The sequence below is a fragment of the Macaca nemestrina genome, chromosome 13 (genome assembly GCF_043159975.1).
Source record: "Macaca nemestrina isolate mMacNem1 chromosome 13, mMacNem.hap1, whole genome shotgun sequence".
Lineage (NCBI taxonomy): Eukaryota > Metazoa > Chordata > Mammalia > Primates > Cercopithecidae > Macaca > Macaca nemestrina.
In genome coordinates, this window is record NC_092137.1 from 114,102,337 (window position 1) to 114,129,676 (window position 27,340).

General features: G+C 40.3%; 1 protein-coding gene and 1 long non-coding RNA gene across 9 annotated transcripts in view; one reads left to right on the forward strand and one right to left on the reverse strand.

Moving 5' to 3' along the window:
* Window positions 1-26,760, reverse strand: LOC105490155 (uncharacterized). Of its 8 annotated transcripts, none has more exons than XR_011612075.1 (10): window positions 26,216-26,760; window positions 24,022-24,171; window positions 22,776-22,918; window positions 19,846-20,022; window positions 18,767-19,089; window positions 18,108-18,285; window positions 7,648-7,753; window positions 1,758-1,788; window positions 1,112-1,204; window positions 10-122 (listed from the first exon to the last, which is right to left on the reverse strand). It is a non-coding gene; the product is annotated as an uncharacterized lncRNA (long non-coding RNA). The 8 variants fall into 8 exon arrangements; XR_011612068.1 differs by having other exon boundaries at window positions 26,054-26,760; XR_011612070.1 differs by having other exon boundaries at window positions 19,824-20,022; window positions 26,054-26,760.
* The window catches only part of LOC139357744 (uncharacterized), an 89,733-nt gene that overhangs the window by 60,118 nt on the left and 2,275 nt on the right, over window positions 1-27,340 (forward strand). The gene's annotated exons all lie outside the window — the stretch shown is intronic.

Sequence of the window (27,340 nt, forward strand, 5' to 3'; positions counted from 1 at the left end):
GTCAGGCACAAATTTCTCTGCAAACTAAAAGACAGTTTCTGATGAGTGTTGAGGCATTTTGTCTTGAATTTATGTTATCAACTTGATATCTCTGCCGTGTTAGGGGGATGCTCACGAGACAGCTGAAAGGGATAATATTAAAATAGATTAGGTGATTGTATTCAGTGTCTATAAAAAGCCATAATCTAAAGGGCTCGATAGTTTATTTCCATAACTACTAAAATGTAAATGGACATTCAAATGTAGCATTCGTATTTTTAGCGAAACATGGCTTTTATCACATATAAACAAACAAGTAATCCAAGATTGTCAAAGAAGTTGTTAGAAGTATAAAATGACTAATTAAAATAAGAAATACCGGTCTTATTACCCTGAAATGGTCTGGAACTGAATTGAATGCTGTTTGATTTAGGAATTATAGCAATTCATATCTTAAGGGCTCTGGAGTCTTCATCAAACCATGGAAAATATGGTACATTAACTCTGGAGACCGTACATGGAGATGCTAAGCTCAGGAACATTCTAACCAACAGAAATTCCTAGAGGGGGAGCCTGCTCCTTTCTGCGTTCCAGTTTGATCTGCTTAGTTTGGGATAACCTTTGTTCAACACCTAACATTGTCATCAAGTCTTTTTCTGAATTGGTACCAAATTCTCCTATTTTAAAAAATCGCCTATTTAATAGGCATATTTCCTGGGTCGGTCCTCTCTACAGGATTTCTGTGAGCTTGAAGATGGGGAAGGTGATAAGAAACCTGTAAAACTGGGGAAGAGGGCGGCATAACAGGCCTGGGCCAAACCAGGGGTATTAGGTATGTCAAGTTACAAATTTTATTAGAACACAAGGGTGAGTTAGGAAAAATCGTTTGTCGAAAATCAATCAATGAAAGCAATGTAGTGTGTTTCTGCTTTAGTTTAGAGGTTTCTATTGGAATCCTGACATGTTTTCTCTCTGCTAGTCCCTAGCCTTGAATGTGACTTTTTCAGGCTTACTTTGGGTCTTATTTTAATTTTTTCTTGCACATTCTTTAATGAAAACACTACTCTACTGCTAATGGTAGCTCTTCTTTTCTTAAAAAATAAAATAAAATAAAACAAACAGAGGCTCACACCTGTAATCCCAGCACTCTGGGAGGCCAGGCTGGGCAGATCACTTCAGTCCAGGAGTTCAAGACCAGCCTGGGAAACATGGTGAAACTCCATCTCTGCAAAGAAATACAAAAATTAGCCAGGCATGGTGGTGTGCACCTGTAGACCCAGCTACTTAGGATGCTGAGATGGGAGGATTGCTGGAGCCCAGGAGCTGGAGGTTGCAGCGAGCAGAGATTGTGCCACTGCACTCCAGCTGGGGTGACAGAGTGACTCTCTGTCTCAAAAACAGAAAGAAAAAAACCCAAAACATTTTAATGAGATATTATTGAGCATTTTAGTATTATGTGGTCCATCTTACATGGATAAAGAGGTTGTGCAATTCTTTTGGTGGACGTGAATTAACACTGGTTAAAGTTTTGCCATAGATTTTCCATTATGTTGAACAGGACAAGTGAAAAATAAAAATCAAGTTTAGCACACATCCACACAATCGACACTGTCAGGACACTGGCCTTCCTCCACAGTTGCTGCTTGGGAAGAAAATTTCTGTTTGCCCCTCTCGTTTTTGTTTTCATTTTCATTTTACCTCCCTTCTTCTCTCCTTCCCTTTCTTCTTTTATCCAGATACTATGAATGAACCTTTTCATTTGTAAAATTCTTAATTACCTTAAGAGAATTATCATTCTGCTTCTTCTTTCTGAAACAAAACAGAATTTTGATTTGTTGTTAAATTGGCCTTTAAAAAAATACATCATTACTTATTGGATATTTTCTCATAGGATAAAAATCTGGGTTTGTATTGTCAATGCTCCTCTCCAAATCACAATAATTTGATCTGTCTATAGATCTATACCAATAGGTGACCAATAATAGATAACAATTTTGGAAAATGAAAGAAAGTCAATTAAACTATTAGAAAGATATTCAAAAATTATGTCTTGAAGTCTGAGGATGATTCCTATAGAAAATGCTTCTTCGTTTCTGCTTATCAAATCTATTAAATTTAGCCAGTATTTATAGAGAGCCTACACTATGTGATATGTAACAAAAAAAATGCATCCAAGTGTAATATTTTGCCACACCATTCTAGGAAATGGTACTTGGCTTGCTGCTGACATTCACCTATTGTCATTGAAAAACATTAAACACTGGACTTGTAGAAATGATTCTCTGGAGAGCACTAGTAGGTTTTTTACAGGATACTGTCTGTAAGGGAAAGTTCCCGGAGCACGTGAATGAAGGCACTGAGCCACTGCCATGGGTGAAAGGCGACAGCTCAGTCTTTTAGTCTCTGCTCCTTATATCTAACAACAGCACACAATTTGCTCTCCAGACATGCAGTCCATTTATTACTGAATCAAGTCCAGAGGTACAGGGTCCACCTACTTCAAGTACAGAAGGAACTCATCTTGCTAGCTTAACAACACTCTATGGTAACATCTGTGGCAAGGCAAAGATTCTTGAATATTTTGTCGTTGATTTTCAAACTTAGCAGATAGCACATTTAAAAAATTACCTCACTTCCTCAATTATTTTTCTTCATTGATTCACAGGTGACATTTTATATTTTTAATTCTTATGTCCTTGAAAAGTAACTGCATTATGCCCAAATGTCCCATACTCCCAGACTCCAGTTAGAAATAAAATGTGAGCAGATACGTGTGATAAACATGTAGCTGTGAAAAAGTTCAAGCCAGAGAGTCCAGCTGCCTGTGTTTGCATCCTGGCTCCATCATTCACCAACTGGGCAGTGCTTGGTGACTTACTGACCCTCTCTGTTCTTCTGCAGGATGTGGTCGATAATGAAGTCCACTCATAGAACTGTTGTGAAGATTAGTGCGGTGAAAACATTTAAAGCAATTCTTGGGACACAGTGAGTGCTCAGTGAAGGCTTATAGTTACATCAAAAGATACAGATACATTTAAATCTTAATGAATGTAGTCGAATTCAATTTCACAAGGACACTTTTTCTTGAATATAGGAGGGCATTTGCCTATGGAGAAAATAACGTGACATGAATTAATCATTATCAACGGCAAATGATCGTGAAATACAGACATTCAGCAGACAACAACAGATGAAAGGCGATGGTTCTGTCTATCTTGTTGGTTATTTTTCTCATTCATGTGGTTACTTCATGACATTCTGAGGTTCTGTGCCTTGAAAGAATCTTTTCTTTCTTTATTTTCAGCAGCTTTAATCTTCCATCAACTTTGCATCTCCTTTGAGGTCTAGAGTGGTCTCCTCATGCTTTTCAGTTCCTTTAGGGCCATTCCCTTTGTCTTAAAAACCTTCTAAAGATACACGCAGCATTTGGGCCACCCTCTGCTCGTAGATCTGGACTGCTGCAAAGACGTCATTGTTGAGAGGAGCTCAAGGGCAATGGAACTTTGGGTTCTTCGTTAAGGAAACAGACCCAGAGAGGATCTGGCTTCCTCATAATTACTATCTATGATTAAGCATGAATTAGTAACTACTAAATCCATATCAAATTAGCCATGTGAAAAATTGGGACTAAATAGGCACCCAATCTGAGTTCTCTGAATTCCAATTCGGAGGTTTTTGACACTGTTCCACATTAACTTCCACAGCCTTTGGACTAAGAGTCACTTGGGGCTTGGATTTTAGTTTTGGCCTTGTCATAAAATTACTTACTGGCAAACACCACGTACCTTATGGCAACCAGAAAAATGAAGGAATCATAAGGATGGTATACTGTTACAAATTCTAAATGAAGCTTTGTTTGCCACCCTAGAACTTCTTAGTTAAATCCCAGCCCTAACATTAACTATGTCTCTATTTGCCTTCATAAGGTTAGTACCTTGGTAAGAGAATAAATACTATTTTGTTCTTTATTTCATTAATTCCATAAATAATAGGATTTTTATCCTAACAATGTTTATAGTCTACATATAAGCCACTTCATACATATTTAAAATTTCCACATATGTAGTTAACACAATCTTAAAAATTATGTTTGAACGGATTTTACCAACTGTCATAGAGTGTTAATTGAAGACCACTTAGGAGAACACCAAAGTACGTGTGGAGTCAATGTTTACAGTTCTTACTGTTTTTTTCCTCCAAAGTTTAGAGAAACATGATCAACCCTCATCTATTCTGTGTTACTCAATGAGATGACATGAATGTCATATGGACAAGGATTCAATTTCTTTCCATTGCAGGGGAAGAGGAAACTATTCCCAAGATCAATTTAAAAAGACAACTGGGCCACACAAACTTACCAAAGCCCATACCCAGTGATTAAGTGGTTCTGCCCACGTAAATCAAGTGTGTGCTGTAGCACACAAGTCTCCAAGTGAAAGAAGACCTGTCTAGTATTTTTCGTATACACTTTCTGAAACACAAAAACAAAAGTAAAAACAAGTATGGTGGTAGCTTTGGTGCCCAAAGCAAAAACCTTCAAAATCAAACACTTAAACTACACTGGTATTGTGAGAATAAATGCTGGTGTTCAGGAATAAATACTGTACCAAAAACGCTGATTAAAATATTAATAAAGCCTTATCTTTTTCGAGATCTCTTTCCTCTGTAAACTTAGCAGCTTCAATAGGGTTTGAGTAATGATGGACTTAGTAACAACTTCATCAAGGTTGGAAAGGAAGAAAGCAATTCTATGGTAACTGTCGGCTAATTAGTGAACTAAAGCCTAAATTGGAACACATACACATACACTTAAAAGGCTTTGGGCTTTGGAGAAAGAAAATCCATTGTAATAAAAAGTCGAGCAGTCTCTTCAGTTGACACCAAGAATTCTTCTCCGTTTTCTATGTGGGAATGCAACCCTGTCACATCAAATTATCCAACTAGTTAGTAAGAACAAATTCCTTTGGAATCGCTTATTATTTCAGTGATCCAAATAAACGCCAGTCACCTCAACCTGTGCTTGGTGGCTCCCAGGAATGACTGGGTCTGTCCTGCTGCAGGCTGTGTGGTCCCAGCCGAGTTGGTCAGTTCAGTAACTGGCCTTCATGAAAATGGCCTGGGCCTTTCCTTCTCCAACATGATGGAAATAATTTCTGGAGAGGCCAACATTTAGATAAACCCTGATGGCTTGCACCTTTTTATAACTTTCCAATCTGACCCGTAAGTCCATAGGTAGCCAAGTTCAAACCTCCCCTTGGGTTCTAGATGTTCTGAGAACGAACTGGTGATTGGAGAGAGTTTAAATCTACAACTTTGGCCTTAGAATCCAGAGAGTACAAGTCATCCTGCTGGTCCTTGCTATGGAAATCATTTCCTTTCTTCCTTATTACGTACTGTACAGGAAAGCTGCCCAAAATGTGTTTTTTGTTTATTGGTAAAGGGTCTTGCTGGAATTAAGTTACTTAGGAATGTGTCTATTGCAATTAAAAGAGGCATAATGTTTATATTAACATTTTAAAGTTTGGTTACTCAGGGAGCATTGGTTTACATGAGTGTAAATAGGCGATAATGAATATGTTGAATTATTCCATATTAAAACTGTAGCTTCCTAGGAAAATGTTAGTGTGGTTAAATAGACTCTCTAGTACCAGCTGTAGGATGACAGAAGATACTACTGTTAGCATTTAGTCCCTGTATGTCTTAAATAATAGGTAAACAAAAAAGCTGGATATCATTTTCCCACTTAGAATTTTAGTGACTGCATTGACTATAGGTTGCTTACGATATGATTGTGAAGAACCAGATTAGGAAATAATTGTGGGAAAATAAAACTAAGTATTTGGATTTAAATAATTTGCCAAAAATTCTGATTAAAATTATATTGGTTAGGAGAGGAAGATTCTGGATCCAAAGGTACATTCCATTCTACTTCCTGCGGTCCACTCAGTGGGCTGTGGTTACCTGCATGTGTTGACTGTGGACCCAGTATGCACAGTGATTCCTTCTCCTTCTTCTCAGTGACTTAGTTATCTCCTAAAACACTACAGGTGCCTCTCCTCTTCTCTCACTCATTTTCATTCCACTTAGCACATCATCCTGTGGTGGAGAAGAAGCCTTGAGTGCACATTTCTTTTTTTTATGGTGTAAAGATACATATTTAGAATTAGCCAGCTGGACTTGGTTTAGATGATCTCGATTTTGTTGGCAACATCCGAAGCATCTTAATCAGGAGCCAGTGGAACATATGCCTTCTTCTCTCCATCAGGGCTGATCAGGATGTGGACTTGGCCACATCAATGTCAGAGAACTTCTTCACAGCCTGTTTGATCTGGTGCTTGCTGGCTTTAACATCCGCAATGAGCACAAGTGTCTTCTTTCATCTAGCTTCTTCATGGCAGACTCAGGGGCTGGGGGAACTTGATGGAAGCATGGTTAAGCTACTTCCTCCTGGGGCTGCCTTTGGAGCGTTGGTGTCTTGGGCTGCTGGAAGGTGAGTGACATGTGGATCTTTTGTGTGTGTGTGTGCCTGTGTTGCTGTGGATGCTTTTCAGCAGTGCCTTCTTGGCTATCAGAGCCTTTGCTTTGGCTTCAACTCTGGGGGAGGAAGGAGCTTCCTTCTTGGCCTTCAGCACCACTTTGTTAAATGCACCTCTCTTACCCTGCTGTCCTGGGGTGAAGTTGTATTCCTGCTATCATCCCCTTCCCCAGACTCTGGTCTGTCTTTCGGAATCTCGCTGCCTCATGGTGGGCAGAGCCTAGAGATCAGAAACACATTTTTCGTCTCTTCTTTTAAATTCTTAACAAGACTGGACTTTGTCTTTCTCCAAAGATACTTTAGTTTCTGTTCATTTTCCTGGGGAGTTTACAGCTTCCACATTCAAGAGCCCCAAGGGCCAAACTGAAAGAAGGAAACCACACCTCTCATTGTTCTTTGGGGGAAGATTTTCAAATCAATTCAGTAAATACCTGTTGCATGCTTATTATATTGCAGATACTAGATGCTAGAGACTGGTGGAAGGAAGTAGATATGGAAATACAAAGATGAAAGTTCCAGCCATGGAGAAGGCGAGGCTTGGGTGGAGAAAAGCTGTATGCACACAAATCACTGTATAGGACACAATGTGAGAATAGAAAAGAGATTTGAAGTGCTGCAGAGCTACAGAATAGGCAGCTAAATTATCCTCCATGAAAGGATGGAGGAAAACTTCATGGGGGTGGTAGCACTTCTGATGGGCCTTGAAATGTGGCTGGGATTCAGTTATTAGAGATCACAGGTTGGGTGTTAGGGGAAGATCACCAAGGCCAAAACAACCAGGAATCAGAAATCGGTAGGATGATAAATGCTACGCATGGAGTGGCGACCCAGGCACTGACACTGACTACATGTGTGCATACATGCATATGTGAGTGGGTGTGTGTGCACTGGTGGGAGAGAAGAAGGGCTGTGAGAGAGGTGATGGGTGTGGTGGCGGTTGATTGTGGTGGACCAAGATGGTGGTTATGATCTCAATCAGAGCTGTCAAAGGATTTTTCAAATGTTTTATTTTCTGAGAAAATTCAGAAACGACTTAGAAGCATCAAGAAGAAAAATATCCCTTGTAACCCTCCTCTATGTTCTGAATGCTGTTCTCCCCGACCAGCCCCCAATTCATATGTTGGGATCCTTACCCCCAAGGTGATGGTCTTCGGAGGTGGGGTCTTTGGAAGGTGATTGGGTCCTGAGGGTGGAGCCCTGATGAATAGGATTCGTGCTATTAAATGAGCCCCTTCCACTCTGTGAGGACACAATGAGAAGGCACCATTTATGAACCAGGAAGGATGCCCTCACCAGACAGTAGATTTGCTGGTGCCTTGGTCTTAGACTTCCCTTTCCAGCCTCCGGAATAGTGAGACACAAATTTAGTTTCTTTTTTTTTTTTTTTTTTTGAGACAGAGTCTTGCTCTGTCTGGGGTGCAGTGGCACGATCTCCTCTCACTGCAATCTCCATCTCCCACGTTCAAGCAATTCTCCTGCCTCAGCCTCCCAAGTAGCTGGGATTACAAGTGTGCACCACCATGCCCAGCTAATTTTTGTATTTTTAGTAAAGATGGGGTTTCACCACATTGACCAGGCTGGTCTTGAACTCCTGACCTCAGGTGATCCGCCCGCCTCAGCTTCCCAAAGTGGTGGGATTACAGGTGTGAGCCACCGCGCCTGGCCAACAAATTTCTGTTGTTTATAAGCCACCTGGTCTATGGTGTTGTGTTAAAGCAGCCCAGACTAAGATACCCTTCGACCTTGATAGAAACTGCCACTGATCTTCAGAGGCGTTTCCTGCTTATTTCTGCTTTACGAATTTAAGAGAAACAAATGAGATATTATATACATGTTCTGAATATTTTCTTTATTATAAATTTGCGTGTTATTAATTTATATATAAATTTGCACATGTATAGCTTTGTATAAATTTCCTTGCATATGTTCTTACCATTTAATCAGCAAAATTTTAATGGCTCTATAATATCCCAGAATTCACATATATTTTACTCTGTTTTAGGGTGGCCTGTTGATGTAGTACTGCCATTCAGCATTCAACTTTTAAAAAGGAATTGTATTATGCGTTGTCTAACCCTTGTTTTCATAATGCATCACAATTATACCCCAATTTACTCCTTTTCCTTACTGGAAATCCATGCCACCTGACAAAAACTCATGGCAGCAGGGCCCCCGATCTCTCTTGGACCACAGCCAGCTTCCTCGAGGGCATCAGATCCACTTATGGGTGCTCCTTCCCCTGCTCCTGCATTTCCACTGTCCACTCTTAGATGTCCTTTCACTTCTGTACACTGCCAGTCGACCTAACAGTTCCAACTGTGGTCTGTAGGGTCTCAGGTACCGTGCTCTCCTTGCCCATCATCATCTCTGCCCTGCATCTGCCTTTGGCACGGGCCCTTCCTGGATGGGCACTGCTCCTCTGCCCATCACAGGCTTCATGGCCAAAACCACGCTGCTGCCCAGGTGATGCTCTGTGAAGAAACCTATCTATCTTCGGCCAGACTTCCCATCTTCCACCCACCATGCAAGCACATGCAAACCTGGAGCCTTCTCCTTGTTCATGTATCCTTTGTCATCATTATTAATAACCATAATATTCCATCCTTTATTTACTTATTATTGCTCATATCATAGCAGTTATTTCAGATCTTTTACTCTCTTTAATTTTTTTTTTTTTTTTTTTTGAGATGGAGTCTTGCTCTGTCACCCAGGCTGGAGTGCAGTGTTAATTTTTTTTTATACTTTATGTTTTAGGTTACATGTGCACATTGTGCAGGTTTGTTACATATGTATACATGTGCCATGTTGTGCTGCACCCATTAACTCGTCATTTACATTAGGTATATCTCCTAATGCTATCCCGCCCCCCTCCCCCCACCTCACAACAGGCCCCGGTGTGTGATGTTCCCCTTACTGTCTCCAAGTGCTCTCATTGTTCAATTCTCACCTATGAGTGAGAACATGTGGTGTTTGGTTTTCTGTTCTTGTGATAGTTTGCTGAGAATGATGGTTTCCAGCTGCATCCACGTCCCTACAAAGGACACAAACTCATCCTTTTTGATGGCTGCATAGTATTCCATGGTGTATATGTGCCACATTTTCTTAATCCAGTCTGTCATTGATGGACATTTGGGTTGATTCCAAGTCTTTGCTATTGTGAATATTGCCGCAATAAACATACGTGTGCATGTGTCTTTATAGCAGCATGATTTATAATCCTTTGGGTATATACCCAGTAATGGGATGGCTGGGTCAAATGGTATTTCTAGTTCTAGATCCTTGAGGAATCGCCACACTGTCTTCCACAATGGTTGAACTAGTTTACAGTCCCACCAACAGTATAAAAGCGTTCCTATTTCTCCACATCCTCTCCAGTACCTGTTGTTTCCTGACTTTTTAATGATCGCCATTCTAACTGGTGTGAGATGGTATCTCATTGTGGTTTTTACGCTCCTTAATTTTAATTTCCACCCCTGCTCAACTCACTCCTAGAAGCTTACCTTACCTTCTATTAGGAAGATTGAAGACACCTAGAAAATCCCTGTCTGTATTTTTACTTATCTTTTAAGAAATCCCTACTTCAGCACTCCCCTTCTGCTTCACAAAATGCCATATTACGCATAAAAGTGCCAAAACATAGAAAAGGCAAAGCAAGTGGTACATTTTCAGAATCTAAATAATTAATGAATAGATTTAAAAAACAAAACCAGGCCGGGCGCGGTGGCTCAAGCCTGTAATCCCAGTACTTTGGGAGGCCAAGACGGGCGGATCACGAGGTCAGGAGATCGAGACCATCCTGGCTAACCCGGTGAAACCCCTTCTCTACTAAAAAATACAAAAAACTAGCCGGGCGAGGCGGCGGGCGCCTGTAGTCCCAGCTACTCGGGAGGCTGAGGCAGGAGAATGGCGTGAACCCGGGAGGCGGAGCTTGCAGTGAGCTGAGATCCGGCCACTGCACTCCAGCCTGGGCGGCAGAGCGAGACTCCATCTCAAAAAATAAAAAAAATAATAAAAAAATAATAAAATCCTTTATTAAAAAACCAAAACAAAACAAAACTGTGTTCTGCTTTTAACAAATCAAAAATACCCTGTTCATTTCAGTAAGAATATGAGTTTAATTTCAATACTTATGCTAATTACGCTCCCTTTGCACACTATTAAGAATCTTCAAAAACCTGGTTATAACAGTAATATGTTTACTAAAAAAATTGGAAAAATACACAAATAACACAAGGGAGAAAATAACCCATAGAATAACACAATGGATAATGTTATGCAGGGCATAGATCATCTAGGATCAAACACCACTGGCCACCCAATGTATTAGTGGAATGATCTTAGACAACTTAATTTCTCTTTGCTCTGGTTTTCTCACTGTTAAAATAGAGATCAAAATAGTTCATTCTGTGAACTATTTTGATGAGTGAGTAAAATAATTCTGTGAAGTTTTTATTACATTCCTTGGCACTTAGTAAACTTCGATGTAGTTTTTCTTTCTTCCAAATTTTATACACACATATTACACGTCATATGCATATGTAATATTTATAAAACTGGGGTCACGTTGCATTTAACATGCTGTAGCCTCCTTTTTAACTTAACATTATCTTGTCAGCATTTCCCTGAGCCATTTTGCATTCTTTGAACACATGGTTTTTAATGCCTGAATAGCATTCTGTTCTATGGATTTACTATAATTTACTTAACTAAATCCCTATTGTTGCTTAATTAGGCAGTGGCAATTTTTTGCTATTATAAATAGCATTGCAGTGAACATCCTTGTACATAATTCTTTGTTTGCTTCTCTGATAATTTCCTTGGGATAAATTCCAAGAACTGTAATTATTAGGTCAAAGGATAAGAACATTTGTAAGAATCTTGATCTATGTGGTCAATCTGCTCTGCAGAAAGTTTGCCCTCATTTATATTCTCTGCTTCAATATGGGAGAGAGCCTTTGTCTCACCAGACCTTGGCCACTGGTGGATAATGCACAAGGACCTCGTTTTGGAAACGGGCTGTTTCTTCGATGAAGGAGACTTTACAGCACTTTTCACTGGCGGGTTTTGGTTGCATGAGTGATTTTTGGGTGATGTCAGGAGAGTAAATCTGAGGAGCCGATTTCCCAGAGGCGGCTACCCCCAGAGTACGGAAATGAACTTGAAGGTCTTCAAGATACACGTATGAAAGGTGAAAGGCAGCTCTCGACACTCATTTTATAGACAAATATTATACCTGCTTGAAAACATTGATAAAAATCATGCGATTTATTTAAGGTAATTAATCTGGAGTCCTTGGCCACCCAATAATCGTTTAGCGACCTCACCTTTCCTGTAATGTGGGTGAGGACAGCGTGTCCCCCAGAAGTGAAAGGAGTCCATGGCTTTTTCCACACCAAGACCTTCTTCTAATCTCTTTCACGCGTGGGCACCAACTCTGGGTACTGACTACTGGGCGCTTGTAAGGGCTTACTCTTGACATTTGAAGAGGGATCAAAGGGAGGCCTTTTTTGTTTAAAATGCACTTCTTCCCAAGAGTCAGTGGCAGAGAAAGAGTTTGGTTATAGGATCAGATGAGAAAACAGAGTTCAGCAATACTGACCCCCATCTGAAGATGCTGGACTTGCCCAGATGCTCTAACTCCTATTTTTGAATCCCTTTTACCACTTACTCTTTAGCTAGTAAGGCCAATGTAATAAGTTACATCCATCACTGCAGTGGTGCACTTCCTATGCTTACGTTTGTTAATTGCGTATGTGCGTGTTTAAGCTGTGGGGATTTTTGGCTTGAAATAATCTGTGCTGTTTAGAGAAGAGGGGGCTTGTCCTTGCGTGAGATGGAGATTGTAGTTTGTGTGGCATCCAGGCGGCTGGACCGAGGAGGGTAAAAAGACAGTCCTTCATTCTGCCTGTGAGTGTGATGGCAATTAACATGTTTGTCTGTAAAAACAGGAAGTAGTCTCTGTGCTATGGAGAACTGATTAGAGCCCTGCATGCTCAGAGTAAAAAGCAGATGGGGTGAGGCGGGTAGGGAGGTGGTCGGTATTAGTAAGTTCTGCGAACACTTGTGCAGGGCCAGACAGCTGAGAACAGACTGGAATAGAAAGCAAATCATTCCGGTTGGTGAGAGTCCACGAGACAATCCATGGCTGAGCTACCGAGAAAGAGAAAAAGGCAGAGCTGATGTAAATAGAGCTTAGTAAGAGTTTGCTCCAGTAAAATGGTGGTTTCATATCAGATTTTAGTGGTTCTCCTCATAGCTTGATTAACTGGTTTATCAGTTTGGTTTTGGTTAGAAGTTTGAGTTTGTTCAGTCTACATATTTCCTCTTTTTTTTTTAAAAGGCCCCAGTTTGATACCGTCTTCTGTATTGACAGGGATTAATTTTAACTCAGATCCTTTGCTGATGAACATGCTGACTTGTAAAGCATAATGACTGGTGTTTTCATATCACACTGTCATCATTTAGGTGTAAGGGGTGACTAGATTAAGACTGCAGTTTTTAAAGTTTTTGGTAGCTTTGTTCAGCAAATCCTCTGGAAGTTGTGATGCTTTGCCAGACACAGTCTTTGATTTTGGTTTAGACTGTGCTTTGATTCACTAGCTGCTTGGGATAATCGTCTGTGTTAGCACAGAGTATATCACTGACTCAGATGAGAGCCCGGCGTGGAGATGGCTCTGTCACTACAATCATCTAGTAAGTCATTCCAAGTTGGGGCTTAGGACTCTGATTTCCTCTCCCAGGCTTGAATGTGTGCTTTTGGCACATGAATCCTTCTTGATTCTTATCTTAGTCTGTAAATAGCTTAGAAATTACACATGGAAAAATGGAACAAATCATACTTTCTTTCAAAGGGCAAATTAAACATTCCATAGAATAAGGAAAGAGTTGTTAGCGAGGGAAAAAAAAAATGCAACCTTGCTAGCTCCAATGTGAAAAAAGAACAGAATAAATTGGACTCAAACGCAACCTTAAAGAATGTTTTGAACACTTGCACTTTTTTTCTTTAACCACCCTCTTAGCCCTCCTGCCAAATACCAAATCCTAACTTTTCCAAAGGTTTGAAAATATTCCCATTAATTTTTTTTTCTCTCATAGGCCTGTATTTACCAGGGCTTGAAATGGAAATACTGAAACCTAGTAATGAAGGGCACTATAGAATTCCCAGTCCGTCAGAGGCCAACTGCTCCTGGCAAAATGCTCAGGAAGTCCCGTTCCTACCAGGCTACAGTGGGGTTTTCAGTTACAGACTGTTTTGAAAATTCAGGTAAATTAAGAATAAGCAGTTTACCTAAAAGAAAAAATGAAGTAAGCTGTTTCTTCGATTCAATACATAAACAAATTTGCAGATGAAATTATGAAACCATCTTCCTGAAAAGGGAGAGAGGGTGAATGTCCTGTGAAAATGACATGGATTGATAAGATTCTGCCTGTCTTCCGGAGGAGACATTGGGTATGTCAACTCTGAGCTGGACAGAGTTCAGCAACACACATGGATTGTCACTCATTCGTGGAATTCTGGAATGCAACATCTCTTATTCCATCCATAGTGCCTTCAAGAGGCAGCTGTTGTGTGAGCACCTCTAGGACGGTGGCAGGGGGGTCCTGATCCATTCAATTACAGTTGTTCAAGGGATGACTGCACAAATTCGAATAAGGGCAAGAAGTGAGCAAAAAGTGAGTGAGAGCAAGGCAGGCTCTCTCATATATTAGAGAGCTAGTGGCTCTGGCTCTGGCTCTGAAGAGGCTGCAGGCAGAGAGGACTGTCTTGACCACATTTGCACAGTTGGTGAGTGGCCCGTCAGGACTAGCATCCGGATACTGCTTCCCAATTCTGCCTCCGTTCGCCAACCATGCCGGCCCAAGGAGCAACCAATTCCATCACGTTACATCCTGGCCCCGAGTATTAAACTTATGCTGGTTCAATTTTTCATTTATTATTCTGGTCCCGCCTTTGTTTTTTTAATTTATTGTAGTATTTATTATATTATTTATTTATTTTTTATTATTCTGGTGCCTCGGAATTTGGAGGTATTTGCGGCACCACTCAAGTTTCCACTCTGCCCTTCTCTGTCTCCTGGCGCAGGTACACATTTCTTCAGCTTCCTCACTCTGTACCTCTAGGCAGAGCATCTTCACCCATCTGTCCTCTCGCTCTCTGCGATGGCCATCCCTATTCCTTTCTCGGAGAGATACCTTCAGCTAGGCTCTCAATCCCATCCTCTTCCAGCCCTCAAGGGTGAGGATTCTTTCCATCCCTCGTGATGCTGGGACTGAGTCATTCTCTGGGTAAGCTGTACCCTGTGCTGTGCCAAGGCTGCTCCAGCCTCCATCCTCTGCCTGGGCAACCCTGCTGGGTCTTCCCTCTTCTTTTGTGTGTCTATTGTCATTCATTGACATTCGCTCTTAATATGTTAATGTACATACAGTCGATTTTAGGAGTGGTAAAAGCTCCTTTTAGAAAATACAAGAAAACAGGTTGGGTGCAGTGGCTCACACCTGTAATCCCAGCTCTTTGGGAGGCCGAGGTGGGAGGATCACCTGAGGTCATGAGACCAGCTTGGCCAACATGGTGAGACCCTGTCTCTACTAAAAATACAAAACATTAGCCGGGCATGGTGGCGTGTGCCTGTAATCGCAGCTACTTGGGAGGCTGAGGCAAGAGAATCACTTGAATCAGGGAGGTGGAGGTTGCAGTGAACTGAGATCATGCCACTGTACTCCAGCCTGGGCCACAGAGTGAGGCTCCATCTCAAAAAAAAAAAAAAAAGAAAGGAAAGAAAATATGAGAAAACAAACCATGCAATAAAGCTGAAGTCACTATAGTTCTATATGTATCTTAGGCTACTTCCCCCCCCAGGTTTTTAAAAAGCAAAATCATAATCCTATAGTATATATATATATATATTTTTTAGACGGAGTCTCACTCTGTCGCCCAGGCTGGAGTGCAGTGGCGCGATCTCGGCTCACTGCAACCTCCACCTCCTGAGTTCAAACAATTCTCTGCCTCGGCCTCCTGAGTAGCTGGGATTACAGGCATGTGCCACCACGTCCAGCTAATGTTTTTTTAGTTTTAGTAGAGATGGGGTTTCACCATCTTGGCCAGGCTGATCTTGAACTCCTGACCTCGTGATCCACCTGCCTCGGCCTCCCAAAGTGGTGGGATTACAGGCGTGAACTACCTCGCCTGGCCATAATCCTATAGAATTTTTAAAAATCCCCAACAGCACATGATATTTCTTTGATTGATTTTAAAAGTCTTTTCTTGGTAGAATATTTAAAATATATAGAAAGGTCCAAAGGAAAATATTTCCTAGAATTTCACCCTACACTTCAATGTACTTCCTTAGGACATTTTTTTCCAGGCACATCTAAAGAGCATACTTTTGGCATGATTCTTGGGAACACCTGGCACAAGAATAGTCACAGCTTCTACATGGAAGAGCATGTAAAGGGGGAGTTTAGCGGTAGGTAACAGCTGCCGTGGGGTGCCTTAGTAGTCTTTATTGATTAAAAGAAAACAATCCTAAAGGGTTTAGGTCATTCCTCTAAAGATGCAATAAAACATTACTCAAGTTTTTGGCAATAAAAATGCCCTAATGCCAAAAACACCACATTATTTTATTTACATATTTCTTGGAAGAAAAAATGCTTTCGTAATTTAATAGTTCTCTTAGTGTTTCAATTGTGTAATCAGCTTAGCTGGAACAGGATGCTGTCATTTACTAGACTGAGAGGCAGCTTCGTTTCCTGGTTAAAAGTAGGATGCCCCTGGCTGGATAGGCTCTGCAAATTACTATCTGTAACTTATTAGCTGGTGATAGTATGAATTCTTATCTTCTCCATCTTCATAATTATCTTAGCAAGAAGCTGGGTGAATCAATGCTAGCAGCCACTACTAGCCAAATGCCTGACAGCTTTCTCCCCTTTCAGAATCCTCTCAGGCTTCCCCAACCTGCACCCTCCCAGGAGTAAAATTAATTTCTCCATTTTTTGTGCTCTCATAGAATAGGTACTTGTCTCTCATAGTATTTATTGAAATGTGTACTGTATTTTTTAAATGTCCATCATCTGTCTCTTCCCTCTTGCCAATACTGTAAGCCTGTGAGCTTATTACTTATGGGGACTTTACAAAAAAAAAAAAAAAGCTTTGTGTCTTCAGAGCCCAGCCTGGACCTAGTGAGTGCTTAATACAAATGCCTGTCAGATGCATAAATACTGTACTCTGGAACTGATTTTCAAACTAAAATGCATAGCTTCCTATTTATTTCTACTGCATTTTACCTTTTGGGCCTCAACATCCCAGGGGTATTTATTTTTACTTGGTTGGAAGATACAACCAAAAAAAAAAAAATCAAAACAAAACATAACAAAACTGTGCCTCAGCAGAATGCAGTGATATAACTTACTTGTATGAATATTCCATGTGCATTTAGTCATGTATACAAAAATTACTTGCGAGCGAAGGAGGTGCAGTGGAATTTACAGAAGCAATAATGACCAAATAACAAGGAAGATGTTACTTATTATTATAACGTATTCATGTTTTACAAAAGAGCAAACTGAGGCTCAGAAAGGCCACATGATGAAGGGCAACACAGATTTAATGGCAGAAATAAGACTACAACATGCTATTCAGGGGAAATGATAGCTGTCCTTGAAACACAGTGGGTAAGTATGGGGTGTTACAAAAGGCAGCCCTGATGGAGGAGATGTCTCTATCTGAGTCTTGTAGGGAACGGACTAGAAAATAGAGAGATTCCAGGGTAGAGAGCTGTAGTCACTGAGGACGTCATGATGCAAGCTCCAACACAGAGTAAGACCCTCCAGAGTGACCAGATGTGCGGCAGAGTAGCACATAGTCACTTTTTGTGTGTAACTTGTAATTCCTTTTCCTCCAAAAGGCGGCATCTGGCTCTTGTGTTGGAGCAGCCTACCGTTTTACGCACTTTCCCTGCAAAATCTATCACCTTCCTCGAATACCTCCAAATTCAGAGGGACCAGAATACGGTTGAAGGAATAATAGATGTGATAAAGAAAAGAAAGATGGTTCGAAAAGAAATTGGGTTGTCTATGCATACTATGGTCTGAGTTTTAGTAATTCATAATCCCATTAAAATACTAATTCATAATCCACTTAACATGTGCAGAAACATGAAACATTACTTAAACTATTTTTAAAAGATCTGGGAAAATATTATACATTATTTTAAGTTATTTACTTTGAAGGTATTTAGCATACTAGATATGACGGAAACTTTTGACTTTTTCCATAAGAGAGAATATGAGAAGATAAAGGTTTTATTAAGAGTGCCACAATACTTACTGTCAGAACAATTTCAAAGTTAGCAGAACAAAAGGAATTTGGAGAAACTGAAGATTGTAAATGAAAAACTTCCAAGGCTCGTGTTCGAGAATTGTGCATACTGTGTGTTTTTGGCATGCTTTAAATTCATGAGTCTGCTATAAAAATTCTGCAAACTTTTTCATAAGGCTTTTGCATCCCTAATCAGTTTCTAAGTGTTATCAGTTAATAAAATGTATTTCATAACAAACATTTGGTAAATATTTAGCGTACTTATTGAATTGCACTTACCTCAGGTTTTTTATTCTTTTTCCTCCACTTCTAAAAAAGCATGCTGTAGATTTCAGGAGAAGTTGGCAGCCACACAGATGTTGAAGTGTGAATTTTGGATGTTTGCAGGTTGTAAATATGTGGAATTTTGATCGTGAATGGGAATTTAACATTACAACCTTACATGGTTGGAAAGATTCTGCAATAGCAACAATTTCACATTTGCATAAACAGCTTTATTATAGTTGGAGTAATATATAGAAAGAACACAAATTACTCTGACCAGAGTTAAACCTATAAAGCAATCACATTTGAATGAGGATTTTACTTAAAATCATAGACTCATCAACTTTAAAGTGTTTTTATCTTTCACAAGAGACAAATTTAGCCTGTTATGAATAAAATCCCTTAATATCTGCATTTTCTGGCTGGCGTATGTACGTTGCCTCAGTGGAACTTTAAAATAAAACCATACATAGGAAAAAATTAAAAAGAGGCAAATAATGAAAGCACTAGACCAAAAAAATGTATTTTTTTACATCAACTAGTAAAATAATTGTCAAAAGTGTTTGCTTTAATTGAATTTTAAACCTAGAATCTTTTTCAGCTCTTGATTTCACTGTAAGAGTACAGAGAGTACAGAAACAGCTAGAACCTTTTGAAATTTACCCTTCTCTTACCTTTTGTTAATGTTATACCATCTCTGTCACTTTGCTTGGTGGAGGTATAGTTTTGATTGTGTAATTTTACAGGTATTTTATTAAAGTATTCAGGAAGTTAGGTAGCTACATTCCAAATGCAACAAATTACAACGTGTTCTTGATTAATCAGAATGCTTTATGACACATCTTTTCAAGCCTCAGGTTGAAACAATTTGTATATCCCCATCAAAGGTGTGATAGCCATTTGAAGAATTGTGCAAGTTAGTTCAGCGTTTCAGATAAATGTTGGATTAATTATTTGGCTCCTAGGAAACTTCACTCAGGCATGTCTCAGTTGCATACTGTTTGAAAATAAAAAGCAATTGAACTGAGAAATACAAATATAGTATTGCATGATATTGCTATTTTTATTGTAACTCTAAGTCAGTTTTAGATAGCAAAACTCCGAACTTCAATTGAGGAAGCCTTTATAGTTTTTAACTGGTTATTAACTCCATCTCTTAAAAATATTAATTTGTAAATTTGAAGGGAATCAAACAAAATTAATCACTTGAAAGTTGGTAAGACCGTTTAGAAGAAAAGCACTCATATACAGAATGTTATTTCTCTAGTCTCATTCACATTGATGCTTGTCAAACCTTTTCTCATTTCTATATATTTTACCCACTCTTAAAACACTGAATGGAGTTTTGCTGCCTTAAATTCAGAAGTGGAGTGTTAATTCAGGAGAGAGAGCAGCAAAAATGTGAAAGTCTTTGTATTTCTCTCCTGACTAATCAATGGCTTATACAGACATGAGGGAAATAAATGCATGTTCCCAGTTAGAGTTCTTTAAAAGGAAGGATGAGGAAAGACGAAGGGAATATTACTAATGCTTCTCCAAACATTAGCTGGAGATTGGAGTATATCTCAGCTGATTTTAGTCTTTACTTTAAATTTGAAAACTGAAAGAAAGCTAGAATTTAATAATAATAGGTAGCATTTATGGAAAGGTGTCTGCGGGTTCTCACATCTTTACACCTATAATCTCATCACATTTTTAAGCACAACCCTATGAGGGAGGAACAGATATTACCCCATTTTACAGGTTGATTAACCTGGGAAGAGATAAATTATGGAAGCTGTCAATGGTTATTCTGCAAGCATTATGATCCCAGGCAGTCTGCCTCTAGAGTACACACTCCATTGAAATCTATGTGACTGCATCTTGTTTCCAGCCCCAAGCAAAGGGCATGACAAGTAATTCTGAACATCATTCATATCTTATAGATGATCTGAAAATAAAGATAAGGAAAAATAATTTAAAATCACATGGGATTCCAGGATCCAATGACAATAATGGTGTAGTTTTTGGAATGTGTATTTCAGGGTTTTCAATACTTATGGACATACCTGAACATTTGCGTACATTTGCCGACCTCTCAGCTTTTCTCAGGAGAACAATACTCGTTGACTGATCAGTCAATAAATCCCTGTTGCTTCTCACCATGGAGTGTTCCACACAGAGTAGCCCAGATAAGAAGCAGCTCAACAGCAAACCAAAGTTTTCAAATGTCTGTCTTTGTGTGTGTGTGTGTGTGTGTGTGTGTGTGTATGTATTTTGCCCAAATTGTTGCTAATCTTCTTCTGTGTCCACACTATTGTGACATGGGAGACATTTCTTTCTCCACAACCTGTTATAGGGCAGTCTCATGACTCCATTTTATTAATGGTTGCTTTAGAGGTTGACGGCTCAGATCCTGGAGGTATTCTCAAGGGCTTTCCAAGTAAATTTTTGGGGGTCAAGTAACACACATTTAACCCAGATGATCTTAAATATACTTTCCAAAATTTGTTCTGGCCCCTGCCGGCCCCCTGCCTCTTTCTCTTTCTATGGCATTTCTTAGGACTTTTCACCATTGATTTCCAGTTAGTGGTCTTCCAGCTGCATTGTGGGATTGCATTTTCTGGCCTCACATGTGTGGTCATGTGACAGATTCGAGCCAATGAGGTACAGCATTCAATTGCTAGTGCAAGACCCTCTAGGGCACTGTGGCTCCCACAGATTTGAGTCAGGTGTGTAATTTTAAAGTTGCTGGTAACACATTAAAAATGTACAAGAAACAGGTGAAATTAATTTTAACAATATATCTTCTTTAACATATTGAAAATATAATTTCAACATGAAATCAATATAAAATTATTGAGGTATTTTATATCCTTTTATAATTACTGTTTTAATTCGGACAAAGTCTTTGCAATCAGGTATATATTTAGCACTTATATCCATCTCAATTCACCCAAGCCCCATTTCAAGTACTCAATAGCAACATGCGCCAAGTGGCTACTAGGCTGGGGAGGCCAGTTCGGGTGCGCTGTTTGACTCTGCTGCAGTGCGGCCATGTTTGAGGTGGTGACTGTTGTATTCTTGGATCACACAGTGAGGGGATGCGGAGCAGGGCTCCCTGCTGCCAAGAGGACCTGGAGTATGATGAGCACTAAACCTTGGTTGCTATAAGTCTCTAACATTTTTGTGTTTTTGTTATATTACAGCATACGCTACCCTATCCTGCCTGATATTTCTTTCTTTCTTCAAAATGGGACCATGCACTGTCTGTTGTTTCTCACTTGTTTTTGCATCTAACATGTTTTAAATATCCTTCTATTTGTCATGCATTCCTCTCCATCACAGCATCTTTTCTATCAGCTTTATAACATTGCATGGTATACACATATCCTACTGTATTTAGCCAACTACTCCAGTGTCACACACTTAGAATTGTTCCCGTTTACTTAATTTAATGATACTGTAATATTTATCCCTATAGTTAAATCTTAGGGTACAGTAATAATAGTGATGATGATTTTTTTTTTAACCACAGATTCCAAGAAATAAAGTGGACCGGATAAAGGCACAGCACTTTTTATAGTGAATGATAGTTACTTCTGGTTGTTTCTTCAGAAAGTATCAATGTATTCATCTACTACCTGATGTATAGCACAGAATATTAATGTTAGTTTATTATTTAGATTAAATACTGTTTCATATGCGAGTTAGACATTGTATTTATTATTTTTTCTAATTGCTTGTTCATTCCAACTGTCTTTTCCTACTGACTTGTTTGTCTTATTGATTTGTAATAATTCTGTCTGTGTGTAGACTATGAAACTTTTGCTATCGTCAGTATTATATGCTCTTCATTTGTCATTTTTTCATCTTTGAGATTTAATTAAAAAGAATATATGACTGCATATGACTTTGAGCGTGCTTTTAGATATAACTTGTTTTTAAACCTGAAAATTTTGATTCTTCAGAAGTAAATGTGAATGCAAAAGCATAGGTTATTGCATGTCAAATATTCAATTTTAATAAAAAATACAGTACAAATAAAGACTGCTCCACTTAAGTCCAAACAAAAGTAAAGCATTACTGAACATTTTTAGCTAATCATTACATGTTCTTTCATTCTCTTAAAAAGCTACCTGTGAAATCTTCCTGTATTACAGAACGAGATATGCACTATGAATCCTAAACAAGACATCCTATTTTTTTTTACATGAAATACCTTCTCTAAGTTGTGTATTTGCTTTCCACATAGAAAACATGTAATGCTCAATCAATATTTCTAGAAGAAATTTAGACTAACTCAAACTAAGTATATGTTATCGTTTGTTACACCAACATTACTCCTGATAATAATTTAAATTAAAAAATGAGAGTTAATTCTCCTTTCCCACTTGGCCATTTTGGTCCAGTGTCTCAAGAATTCTTTCTAAAGGATTCCCTTGGTTGTAATTGGCTTGGTGGTCCTTAATTCTTGTTATCATTCTATGCTTGCAACATGTGCCTGTTGTTTCTGGAAAAATGTATTGTGAACTACAAGCTTATGCTATTTCTTAGCACTTGTATGTCATTCTTAACACACACAAGATGATTTGCATTCATTTGTAATCATTGTTCTTTGCAAAATACTGGTAAGAGGGCTATTATAATAACCACCATTTTGCCCATGGGGAAACTGAGACCCAGAAAGGTTAAGTGACTTACCCAAAGGCATACAGTGAATTGATGGCAGAGCTGGAATTGCAGGCGGGCATCCTTAGAGGTTGTCTATTGTTCAGCACACTCAGCAACAAGGCCTCTCGGCAGTGCGTTCTTTCTTCCAAGCATCACATTTTCTTATTCCTTCGCTAAACAATTATTTAAGAACATGTGACCTGCTTATAATACAAGGTTAGAATAATAATATCTTTTCTTCTATTTTTTCCTTCTCTTACTTAAATGTATTATTCCAACAACTTGGAAATAGGTGGGAAACAGAGAAATCACTCAAGCTTTTTACATGGAAAACAATTGAATGACATCATTGAAGAATCCAAAAGTGTATCTTGTCTTTTCCCTTAGGGGATGGGAAATGCACTCAAGTGAAAAGGAAAACTGTGTACTTTTGTACACTCATTTATGTTTACATAATAAGAGGTGAAGAAGAAATATTAATAGTATCACAAATAAGTGCTGTGATTTCAAAGTCTTTGTAATTCTTCAGAGTGACTAAACAGTGTACAATGCAAAGTCTGTAGGGATATTAATTCCAAGTGATCCTTCAAATTTATTTTGGCACTACAATTTTTTTAACCACTCCAGGTACTATAAAACTGTTAAATGGTATAAAACTATACTAATTAAACTGTTGAAATAACAGGTTATTAGTGGAAAAGGATTTTCCAGTTTTAAGTAATCAAAGAACAGAATGAATTATCCTTTGCAATGTTTTCTTAAAGTATAGACTAGTATTGTTTTCAAGATTAAATTTTGGGGGGAGTTTGGGAATTTTGCATGTGTATATGTTTCCATATTGATTTTGTGGATGTCAAATCAATACTGTATTCAGAAAGAATAACATGCTATAACTTAGAAATTCCTATCTCCTCCTTCTCTCATGCCCCCATTTTCCATTTTAAAGAAATTTTGTGTTTGTCCTATTTAGAATACTGTTTGTGGATAATTTCCCTACATTTTAAAAGATATGGTTTTAGCTCCTATTTTATGTACATTATTTAAAAATATAATTTTAATAGGGATCTTTGGAAAGAACATGAAGGATATGAACAGAATTGTTGTTCAACTTAATTTAGGACCCTAATTTAGAACATATATCATGTTCTTTTTGCTTCCAAATGGCTTTTTAGTAATCCTCTGCTCCAAGAAGTTATCAATTCTTACCCACCCTCAGGAAGCAAGTCACGTGTATTCAAATGTAATCAGATTAACAGAGAAACTTAATCCGACTTACCTTAGAAGTAAGATTTTTTTCTCCAGCTTTCAGGAATAACACTTAAATACGTATTTATCTAATTTTGTGGTTTTGTATAGAGTATTCAGTCACATTGCTTCCTGGAGAGGCTACTCATATCTGCTTTCTCCTTACTCCACAGTGTTCTTCCTACCTCAGGAAAAATTGGAGATAAGAAGAACTCACTGTCTTTTAGGCAACCCTAGGCTTCAGATTTCAGAGAATAATAAAAAAGGAAAATCAATGAAACAAACAAAAGATCCTTCAGATTACCCCAAGTCAAGTGGCTCATGCCTTTTATATGGAAGCATAACCTTTCTGTCTCCCATCATCTCCTCTCTGCCTTTCTAGCCACCTCTTTGGATTATTTATAGTTCCCCCTTCCCTACCTACTCACCACCTCTTTTTTTTGTGTGTGACTACTTCCTCTCTACCCAACAAAGGAGGAAGCTTGAGATACATTATCACTGTGGGGTGGGGGGGGCGGTTCCCCTGCCTCTGGGAGGGTGAAGGGAATCAGGTTGAACAAGCAACGTCACTGGCCTGTGTCCCCTCTGCTCACCTCTTGTCGCTGAGGCTGGGGACCAATCAACCACCTTAACTCTTGCACCTTGTGCCTTGGAGCTGTGGAAATCGAACTGTCCAGCCACAGTAGAGTAGACCAGGAAGGCAGGCTTTATAATCACTGTCTTTCTTCTCTCTTTTTTTTTTTTTGAGATGGAGTCTCCCTCTATCGCCCAGGCTGGAGTGCAGTGGCGCGATCTCGGCTCACTGCAACCTCTGCCTCCTGGGTTCAAGTAATTCTCCTGCCTCAGCCTCCGGAGTAGCTGGGACTATAGGTGTGCGCCACCATACCTGGCTCATTTTTCTATTTTTAGTAGAGATGGGGTTTCACCATGCTGACCAGGCTGGTCTCGAACTCCTGACCTCATGATGCATCTGCCTCGGCCTCCCAAAGTGCTGGGATTACAGGCCTGAGCCACCGTCCCCGGCTCTTCTCATTTTTAACAGCATAGCTTGGGCCTCGTGCGAGTCCTTGTGTGATGTGATTTGGAAATCTTAAAGAGGATATGGAGCTCAGGGGCCCCTCGAATTCTCAGCACCCAGCAGAATGTGCTATTGCTTAGGGTAGTAGTAAATCTCCCACACTCTCATCACCTGTCCTGGGTTCAGCTCTGTCCTCTACATGATCATATTCTGACCTCCAAAATAATTAAGAAAAAGAGAAGCTCCTTCAACCTCAGCATGTGCAAACACAATTTCAGAGGTAAATAGTTACCATGTCTAGCAATCAACTCTTTGGGCTCATTTGATTGAAATTCATGAGTCTGGGGAGAATATGACAGGCTAAGGAGTTTGGCAGCCCCAAGCCTGCAATGAACATAAACTCCTGAACCACCCTATGAAAACCAGATACCTGGCTACATTTATCGATGTTATTTTGTCTAACTCTTTTTAACATACATTTTTTCCCAGTTAAAATCTCACTGAAAGCCTCATATAAGAGTCCCTCTCTCTCCAGCCCTCCTTCTCCCTCTATTTCTCTGTCTGTTCCCTGGAGAAATTAAAAAAAAAAAAAAAAAAGAGCATATTGACGCTAAATAAAAACCAGAAAGAGCAACCTTATGTCATTTATTTCTCTGAAATTGAAAAAAAAAATCATTTTTCCCCTTAGAAAACTGTTCTGGTTTAAAATAAAAACACTTCAAAAGGTACTTTGCATTATATGTATGTCTTCCATGAGAAACAACACCCACATCTAGTGATTTTCTCATCTTGTCCCCGTCTGACAAGATCTGTACTAAAATATATTAAAAAAGGAAAAAAAGAAAAAAAAAGATAAAGAAGAAAGAAAAAAGTGGGGGAAAAGCTGACTGGGAGCAGCAGAAATCTCTCCCTCAGGCCGGGGGCCTTTCCTTTCTCTCCGGGGCAAGGGTGGGGGCCTCAGCCTGGGCTTCCTGGGGCTCCAGCTCTGAGACCCCGCGACCTTCTGACTCTGGGGCCCCCTGGGTTCTCCGACTTCAGCTCTCACCTCATTCATTCAGCTCGACCTGGGAGCCGGGCTCAGCTTCCCTCCTGGAATTCACCCCGGGACCCTGCTATTGTCCCTCTCGTCTGACCTCTGCTACGCTAAGTTCCAACAAGGTGATCTGGAAAACGCGCCACTCGCTCCCTGGCGGGCTCCCGGACTCGCCTTTTCGCGCCCTCGGCGGCGGCTCTTTTCTCCAGGGGGGACCACCTAGCGCTCGGCTTTGCACGGCCAATTTATGGCGCTGTCAGGAGCTCGGGCGCCGCGCCCATTGTGCGGGACGCCGCGCCTGACCCCGCCGCCAGCGCCGTGTAGCCCGATTGTTCCCTCATTAGGGCGGCCGGGAGCGGCGGAAAGGCTCGCGGCCCTTTCCCACAATCCCTGACAATGTGCGACCGCAGGCTTGTCACAGTCGCAGGCGAGGAGAAATGGAGAGGATGTGCCACCGAGTGGGGCGCAAGGGACATCGCATTCCCACGCAAGGAAGGGGGAGAAAGCCACCATTCAAACACCCAAATCCAAACTGCAGACCTTGCACCGCCTGTTGTAGTTTTTTTCTGGGGTTTTGGTGGCGGCTGTCAAGACTCACAGGAAATACCCTAGGGGAAGACTCCACAGCGCCTTCCAAAGAACTAAATCAACGCTTGAGCCCAGGAGTTCGAGGCTCCAGTGAGCTGTGATCGCACCACTGCACCCAGTCCTGGGGCCCAGAGTAAGACCCTGTCTCAAAACAACAACGACAACAAAAAAACAAACCAAACCAACACACACACACACACACACACACACACACACACCCCTAAATCAAGAGTTGCAAAGAGCCAGACAGCCGGTGAACTTGGGCAGAGGAGAGCTCTGTGCACAGGGGCAAGAAGTGCCCAGATGCAAGCGGGGCTGAACTGTGCACTCTCGGGGGCCGGGGCTGCGGCCACGTGGAGAAAGCAGGAAGGAAGCGGGCGGGGCCGTCAAGCAGGCCTAGGGCGATCAGCACTGGCACAGGCTGCCTTCACAAGCAGGAGCCATCCGCAGTGTAGCAATCTCTTTTCCAGCCTGGCTCCTAGAAGGAGCCAGCTGATCCTTTTCCCTTTCGTGTTCTTTGCCCCACTGTGCCTGTTGCTGCTGTTCTTTCCCAGTGATGCCTCCCAGAGAGGTGAGGCAGCCTGAACACCACACTTCCACGCTCTCACTTTTCCTCCTGGCCAACCAAGCGAGGACACTGCCCAGACAGCCCTTCTCTCTCCCCCTCCTCCACCGGCCTGTTGCGTTGAAAGGGCCTTCTCTAAAACTGCA